The sequence below is a fragment of the Akebia trifoliata genome, chromosome 14 (genome assembly GCF_017979445.1).
Source record: "Akebia trifoliata isolate Shusen 1 chromosome 14, ASM1797944v1, whole genome shotgun sequence".
NCBI classification, from domain to species: Eukaryota; Viridiplantae; Streptophyta; class Magnoliopsida; order Ranunculales; family Lardizabalaceae; genus Akebia; species Akebia trifoliata.
The window spans coordinates 17,618,352-17,626,533 of NC_141388.1; the positions used below are offsets into that span (position 1 = coordinate 17,618,352).

Sequence of the window (8,182 nt, forward strand, 5' to 3'; positions counted from 1 at the left end):
TGATGCTTATTTTTTAGGTTCCTGGGATCTTCATATCTTTTTTTTTTTACATCAAATAGTTTTTCTCTGACAGTACTTTGATCTTCTGTTTGGTTTTGAGCTTTAAATAGGTATCCACCTCCCTTATAGTCTTCCAAAGTCATCTATTAACTTTCTTGCACCTTCTAGCTTTCTTCTAATTATATCAAAGCCTCTATTACCTACAAGTTTGGCCCTGTTATATTCTACCTCCACCATTGAAATGGGGTGTGGAGATCTATCTCTTATTGTTAAAAACCTTTTTTGCAATAGAAGCATGAATTCCTATTAGGAATTAGGAGATAATATTACCTCAAGTTCGTCCATTACATAAATTTCAACTAAATTAGGACTTGTAAATTGTGTAACTATGGTTTAGGTCACTTTTCATCACTCTTAGATGAGGACACAAACAACCAAACAATGACCTAGAAAGACACATTGACCATGAAGTTTAGGTCACTTTTTGTGTAATAGTTTTCCCTATGTTGAATTGCTAACTAGGGTCCTTATTGCCACCTCGAAAATCAAAGTGTACCCTAGTTAAGGTAATCATGTTACTATCTCAAGGGGTGGACCTAATTAGTATTCTGAACATCAAGCCATGGCTCTTTCAGTATTTCTTAAATTGAACGTAATCAGGCCTAGTTTCGGGTAATTGAAGCTGATAGACAAGGTAAGGATGTGGTCCACTTGGTTTATTAGATTAGCCTCCTCAGCTCAAGATTGATGATTCTATTTCCTTATGTTTCCTAGGACATACTTGGTTGTGAACATAATTAACGTTTTGGAATCATCTGTGAGTTGCATTGGGAGAAATTACATGTACACATTGATTCACACAACTGAAAATGCCCTCGATCAGCGGGGTGCGCGGATCCGCTTTTAACCTTTGAGGTTTGGGAGTCGCCACCTAGTTATTACGGTCTAGGAACCAAACATTGACTTGAAACGGATGTTAACAAACAACTAATCTACTAAAAAATACTGAGTCCGGGGATCACAGTACGGGGTTGGAAGGTATTAGGCACCAACCCCTCCCGGCAAACACCGGTCTCTACTAATTTCTAAATAAGACTACATTGCTAAAAAGACGTAACCGTTAAAAAAAAAAGAACTATATACCTTTACGAAGACAACGGTCTTGTTCCCTCAGATCTGGTAGAATAGTTCTTCGTACAATACTCCTCGCTTCGTTCTGTCACCGAATTTGCTTCAGATCTCCAAGACGAGGTATTTTTTCCTTAGATTTGAATTTTTTTGACTTTTTTATGGATTTCTGGGTGTTTTTGAAAGGTTTCTAGGTATTTTTTTGAGCTAAAGTTGAGGTATGGGTGTTAGGTAAGGAGTTAGGACTTCAAAATTAAGGTTTATGAGAGGCTAGAGAAGCTTTTTAACCCACTTTTTCTAGGGTTTATTTTTTTATACGAAAATAGGTTGTAGAGACCCCTATTTATAGATTTTTTTGAGTGCTTGTTTTGATAGAGTTAGTGTTTAATTAAAATTATTTTAGGTAGAGTTAGCGTTTGATTAGAATTGTTTTAGGTAGAATTATATTTTTATTAGAATTGTTTTAAATAGAGTTATAGTTTAATTAGAATTATTTTAAATAGAGTTATTGTTTAATTAGAATTCTATTAGGGTTTTGACTTTTAGTCTCACTTGATTGACTTTAAGATTTTGACTTTAGTCTTACTTGATTGATTTGACTTTAAGATTTTGACTTGAGTCTTACTTGATTGACTTGACTTTAAGATTTTGACTCGAGTGTTACTTGATTGATTTAACTTTAAGATTTTGACTTGAGTATTACTTGAATGACTTTAATTTTATTTTGACTTGAGTCTTACTTGATTGACTTGACTTTAAGATTTTGACTCGAGTCTTACTTGATTGACTTGACTTTAAGATTTTGATTTGAGTCTTACTTGATTGACTTTAATTTTAATTAGAATTTCACTTTACATTAATTAATATTTTAATTATTAATTTTAAAATTTTTAATTATTAAAATTGTAAAATTACCGTTTTGCCGTCGAAGAGGATTTTTTGCATTTTAAGTCGGTTTTCAATGTTTCAGGATGTTTTGAAATCAGTTTTTCATAAGAAATTCAATGGGAATATTTTTTTTTATCATTTATGAAATTTTTTGTGCGAAATGGTCGTGAACTTTATGAGGGGCATTTTCGTAATTTTGTCAAATTTTGTGAAAATTGGCGAAATGATTTATTTGGTTTCGATTTGTTATTTTATGTGTTTGAAAGGGTTTTTCTAAGCGTAATGTAGGCTCTAGGGATGTTTTGAGATTAGGGGTATTTTGATAATTTGGTCATTTTTTTGTGATTTTTATCGTGAAATTTCTTTTTGTCTGAAAAATGATGATTTCTATGTTTTTGGGGTCATATTTTCCTAACATAGCGTGGTTTCTACAGTATTATTTGTTTGAGATAGCTTATCTGAATTTCTGAAACATATCTGGTAACAAACGGAGCATTGGAATAATCATCCATCATTGGGAGCTGTTGCAATCGAGTTGACGAGTTGATTAATCAGACGAATGCAAAAATGGGGTGTCTACAACAACAACTTCCCCACTGATGCTGGCTTGGCTTCTTCTGTTATAGGTTTTGCTTGATATTTATGTGATGTAGTGCTTCTTTCATCATAGAGCCATTTGTCTAACAATTACTTATAATAATGTTCTTTTGCTATTTATTCCCTTACAAAACTAATGAATGTTAAAGAAGAAGTGGATAAACTTTCTGCTATTGCAAGGTAAGTCTTTGCATATCCATGTGTTCTTACTTTTCTCCAACTATACCCACAGTTTTTAGTGCTTATATATATATGAATTATTCGTGCTTTTGTAGAATTTTGCATTTCTCTGCTTGTTTTACTCTAATTTTTTTATTCTTGAGCTATTTTGATCTATTTAATAGCTCTACTTGTTGGATTTGAGAAAAATAAGTTTAAGACTACTGATTTGAAGCTTGATCAGAGTGTTTTTGAAGAATTTCAAATTTTCTCTACTCGTTTTACTATGATTTTTTTTATTTTACTCTGGAGCTGTTTTAATCTATCTAATAGCTTTGGTTGTTGAATTTGAGTTAAAGACATTCAAAGCTACTGATAGAAGCTTGATCTAGGTATCATTTAAGAAATTTAGTTTCATGGTGCTTTGGGTATCTTCCTGTTGAAATTTTGTTGAGTTTGATTATTTTTACATGTTTGTTTTTCAAAAGATTTGAGCTTAGCTTAGTATGTGAATTTTAAGCATATCTAATTTGTGCTTAAGTTCATTTGGCTGAAAGAACTCTTTCAGTTGGGACTGAACTCTCTATTTCCCTAAATTTCTAAGAATTTGAGGACTTCAAACTGAACCTTTTAAACCACATATATTTTTTGACATATCATGTTGCTGATTAGCAAAAAACACCTGTGTATGTGTGTGTGTGTGTGTGTGTGTGTGTGTGTGTGTAATCACAAAGCCTTTGAAATATGGTTGCCAAAGAGAGCAGAGATAAAATAGATGATAGTTCAAGTGACTTGGAGAAAGAACCAAAGCATAGGGAAGATGAAGAATCTGATTATGAGACAGTAAAAGATTATATATCATCTCAAGGGGATACACATGCATCCGAGTACAACAAGATGGAAAGGGTTTCAAAGGTTCCCCAAAAACTTACAAAAAGGATTCTACAGAAACTTATAGTTGTGTTTCTAGGGAGAAATCAGATTGGAATGAAGTAAATAAGACACAAAGCATGGGATCACATACTAACCATAAGAAATCTGCAAAGTCCAATGGAGGGTCTCCTAAAATAACAACTAAAATCTAAGAATATGAAAGTCCATCCGCAGTCTTCACCAGAATCATCTAAAAGATTTGATAGGCAAATATATCAATAAGTGATCACCTGTCTAGATATATAGTCTTTGTTACCAATAGGCATTGTTGAAGAGCTCCAAATGAAGGAAATGAAGAATGCAAGCTTGTCTTCCTCACTTCAGGACACAAACAATTTGCCTTACATTCACAAAGTGGAATTGCCCAATTCACGGAACCTATGGAAGGACTTTAAAGGCAGAGTGAAGGAGACATTCTTTGCAGATGATCCGTTATGCCCTTTCAATGATTGATCAAGGTCGAGAAAGTTCATCCTGTGCCTCCAGGAAATTTTCCCAATTCTTGAATGGGGGAGAGACTACACTTTAAGTAAGCTCAAAGGAGATATAATTGCAGGACTCACCATAGCAAGTCTTTGTATCCCTCAGGTATATAAGATGCCTAAAAAAGAACACAAAAGATTGGAATTTAATTTAATCTCCAAAAATTAAAAAATTTGGTATGCAACGAAGGACATTGGGTACGCAAAGCTTGCAAATTTGCATCCACAATATAGGTTGTGTAAGTTTTATTGCTCATCAACACCTTGCATTGGCTTATCATCGTTGTTCGAATTCTTTATCAAACCTATCTTTCTATTTTTTTTATTGTTGCAGACTCCAACTTTGTTCCACCATTGATTTATGCTTTCATGGGCAGTTCAAGAGATATTGCCATTGGACCAATGGTTGTTATATCTCTTTTGCTGCGATGCTCAAGGACGAGATTGAGTATCGTCGGCTTGCATTTACGGATACTTTTTCTCGCTAGGATCACTCAATTCATATTTTTTTTAGGCAACTAGGTTCTTATCTATTTTAGTTATACATGTGTTCTGATTGCCCTTCTCTGTATTTTGTGAGGGATATATTCTATGTTTTTCTCCTGCAGTGCCCCTCCCCCCCTCCCCCCCCCCCCTTTCCTGTATTTTCTGTTTTTGTATTTCACAGTTTTATATAATATTAAAATGGTGATTTTGGTTATCGTTACAGATTAGGATTCTTGGTTGACTTTCTCTCACAGGCTGCCATTGTTGGTTTTATGGCTGGGGCTGCTGTTACAATTGCGCTTCAACAACTTAAAAGTTTTCTCGGCATAAAGAACTTCACAAGGAGACTGACATTATTTCCGTCATGCAATCAGTATGGGGTTTAGAACATCACAGGGTGAGGAATTAGCTCCCACATCTAAGTTTAAGATCTTTTTTTATATGTGATGGCATACGTAGATAAGAGCTGTCAACTCATGATTTTAACATTTAAAAGGGTCCAATGGGCGAAAGCCAATTATAACTCTAGGAACAAATGTTTTAGTGCAAGTAGGGAGTTTAGAAAATAACACGACAAAGGCTACAAATGAAGTATATTGAGTTAGAAAGAATCTGAAGACATGTGCCTTGACTGAAGATCTCTCTTTAGATAGGTTTGATTGGCGAAACTTGTTTTGCTTTCAAACGCCAAATTGTTTGGATGAGGCATAAGTGATTGTAGTGCTGACGATGATACTTAATTTCAATATGCTAAACTTATTCTTAATGACTTTTACAGTGGAACTAGCAGACTATAGTCATAGGAGTAGCATTTTTGGCTTTCCTTCTGTTTGCCGAATACATAATATAAATTCCTATTCCTAATCTCCATCTACGTTGAGTTTATATGGAGTTGAAAGTTCTTTGTTGATTGTTACATGATCTAGCAAAAACAAGGAAAGAAGAATAAGAAATTCTTTTGGGTGCCCGTAATTTCCCCATTGATCTCTGTTGTCTTATCCACATTTTTCATTTGTATTACTCATGCTGATAGAAAAGGAGATCAAATTGTAAGTGTTGCTTTTTCTTTCTTTTCTCTCTTTTTATCCCCCATTTGTAAAGAAGAAATAATAATGACTATGGAAAACTAATTATACTTGTAATGTATAGAGCTGAAACATATAAAAAAAAGGTGTAAATCCACTATTAGAATCTAACTCTGATTTTGCTTTAGTTTCTCTCTGTAGATTCTTCTGCCATTTTCACTATTGAGGCTGGGAAAAAACAACATAGAGTATCCAAAGATAAGAGGCTAGTGGGAATAGGCCTCCAAACTAGGGTGGTTGAAGAAGATTAAATCTATCTTTCCCCTTCTATTTTGCTTCGATCGCCTACACGACAGGCCTCGTTTAACCAGGATGAATGAATCTCAGGAGATCTTCCTTCTCCTTTTGCCTCTGTTCCTACCCTTTCCTCTCCTCCATCCCCATTAGGGTCTTCAGATGCCATGAACATTGACCTTTCAAAATTCCATCTCTCCCTTACCCCTATTGTCAGGGCTACTTTTCCCTCTAACTAGGATAAGAAGAAGAATTTGGCCTTTCGTGCCTCCACCCCCACTAGAGAAGTAGGTTAGCTGATAATGGTACGTGGGGAAGAAGTCACTCCTACTTCTACCTCTACTTCTATTTTTTTCTTTTGTTGTTATTGTTGCTTCTACTGTTGCTATTACAGCTACTACTTCTATTGAGTTTTCTGAGGAGATTCTTACTTAGGCAATGCAGAGTTTAGACACCATCAAGGAGCACAACCCTATTTATGAGCTTCAACCGCGCAAGAGGTGCAGGATGATTAGAAAGAGCTTGAGGTATCATTCTCCTCTAGGGGAATCTGAGCAAGAGGGTTCTAACGACCTTAAGACTCCCCTAGAGGAAGTTGCATTCTCCTAGAGGAGTCATAAGGCCTTCTTCAAGATGAAAACGAGAACAAAGACTTTCAGCCCCGCTTCAACCACATCTACAACAGGAGTTGTAGGATAAGGAACCTTGTCATTGCTATCTTTCTAATGGATTAGGATGTTGTAGACCGAGCCAATGTTGATCTAGGCTTTGGTCAGTTTGTTCATGGCCTTTACCAAGTAATTTTCTACTATTCTCACTCCGCTCCTTATTCTTCATGCTTACTCACTTAATTGCTTTATTCTTCTTGCAATCCAACACCTATGGTACCTTGGCCTTTTTGAAATGGCATGAGGCTGAGGCAACTGCTCTAACTAAAGAGTATAAGGAAAAAATTACTCTACTCCAGGTTGAGCTAGCTTCTTCTAGCCAATTTTTCCAAGAAACCAGTTTTCCAAGGTAAACCTAGACTTGGAGGCCAAGAATAAGAAGCTAGAAAATTTCCTGGGTGTTCTCCAACTAGAACTGGCCAACTACAAGGAGAGAGTGTAGAGGAGGAATGCAGAGCTGACAGATTTCCAAGAGTGTATACAATAGCAAGAACTTGAGTTAAGCTCCCTTAGGGATGGTCTTGAGATAGCTAGGGTAATACAGGCCAAGAAAGATGAGGATGAGGCTAATACCAAGAAACTACTGGAGTAACTGTAGGTCCAATACTCTCGGTTGGCAGAGGAAGCTTCTACTAAGGCCTATCACGAAGGCTTTGAAGCTGCTCGATTTCAGTATAAGGAGAAGGATGAAGAAGACAAGAGGGTTACGATGCTCCTAATGGTTCTCCTCTTAGGGTAATTCTTAGTTGGTCTGGTGACTACGGGCAAGCCCTACCCTTCCAATTAGATGAGGAGAGGAGCCCAGTTTCCATCTTAGATCGAGTTGTTGGTGAGCTTATGGAAGTTGGACAAACCATAGATTTGAATCCTAATTTGCCTCCTCCTGTTAGAGACCTGTTTTTTGTCCCCGTTATCGATGTCGATCAGGACATGGTAGTTGATCATCCCAATCCTGATGCTAAGGTCTCATCTTCTGCCAACCAGCCATCTGTTGTCGAATAAAGACTTGTTTCTACTATACTTTGCTACTGCTCTATTTTTGTTACTATTTTTTATACTCTCCCATTTTTGGGATTTCTCTTGTACTTTTCTATTGTTAAAAAAAATTACTTTTATGCCAACTGTTATTTTGCCTTTACTTTTTCGCACTGTTTGCGCTGCACACTCAACTGCTCATCTTTTCTTTTAACTTAACATGGACTTTAATACTATGTTTTACTTGCGCGTTTCAATAGAAAATGATCAATTTTCTTGCACTGCTTGTATTACTTATGCTTTACTACCCTTCCCCCCAGGTTTTCCGTTACGTTTCTTTTACCTAGTTAGAACTTTTTTCATAAAAAGGTACATAGTAAGAAATTGCTTAGGATTTTGAGCGATATAACCTTTCGTTCTTGGGAAGGTATTTGTGAGTTACTATCCTTCAAGAAGGCTCTAACTCAATGTTACGCAGGATATCGCTTAATGCTTCCAAGGCATAGTTGCATAATGCTCGCCTTTATTCCCAAATAGGATATTTTTA

At 35.9% G+C, this 8,182-nt stretch overlaps 1 pseudogene; it reads left to right on the forward strand.

The window, feature by feature from the left end:
* Positions 1-3,516: 3,516 nt before the first annotated feature.
* LOC147386483 (sulfate transporter 1.3-like) lies at positions 3,517-7,662 on the forward strand (annotated as a pseudogene).
* The last annotated feature ends 520 nt before the right edge of the window (positions 7,663-8,182 follow it).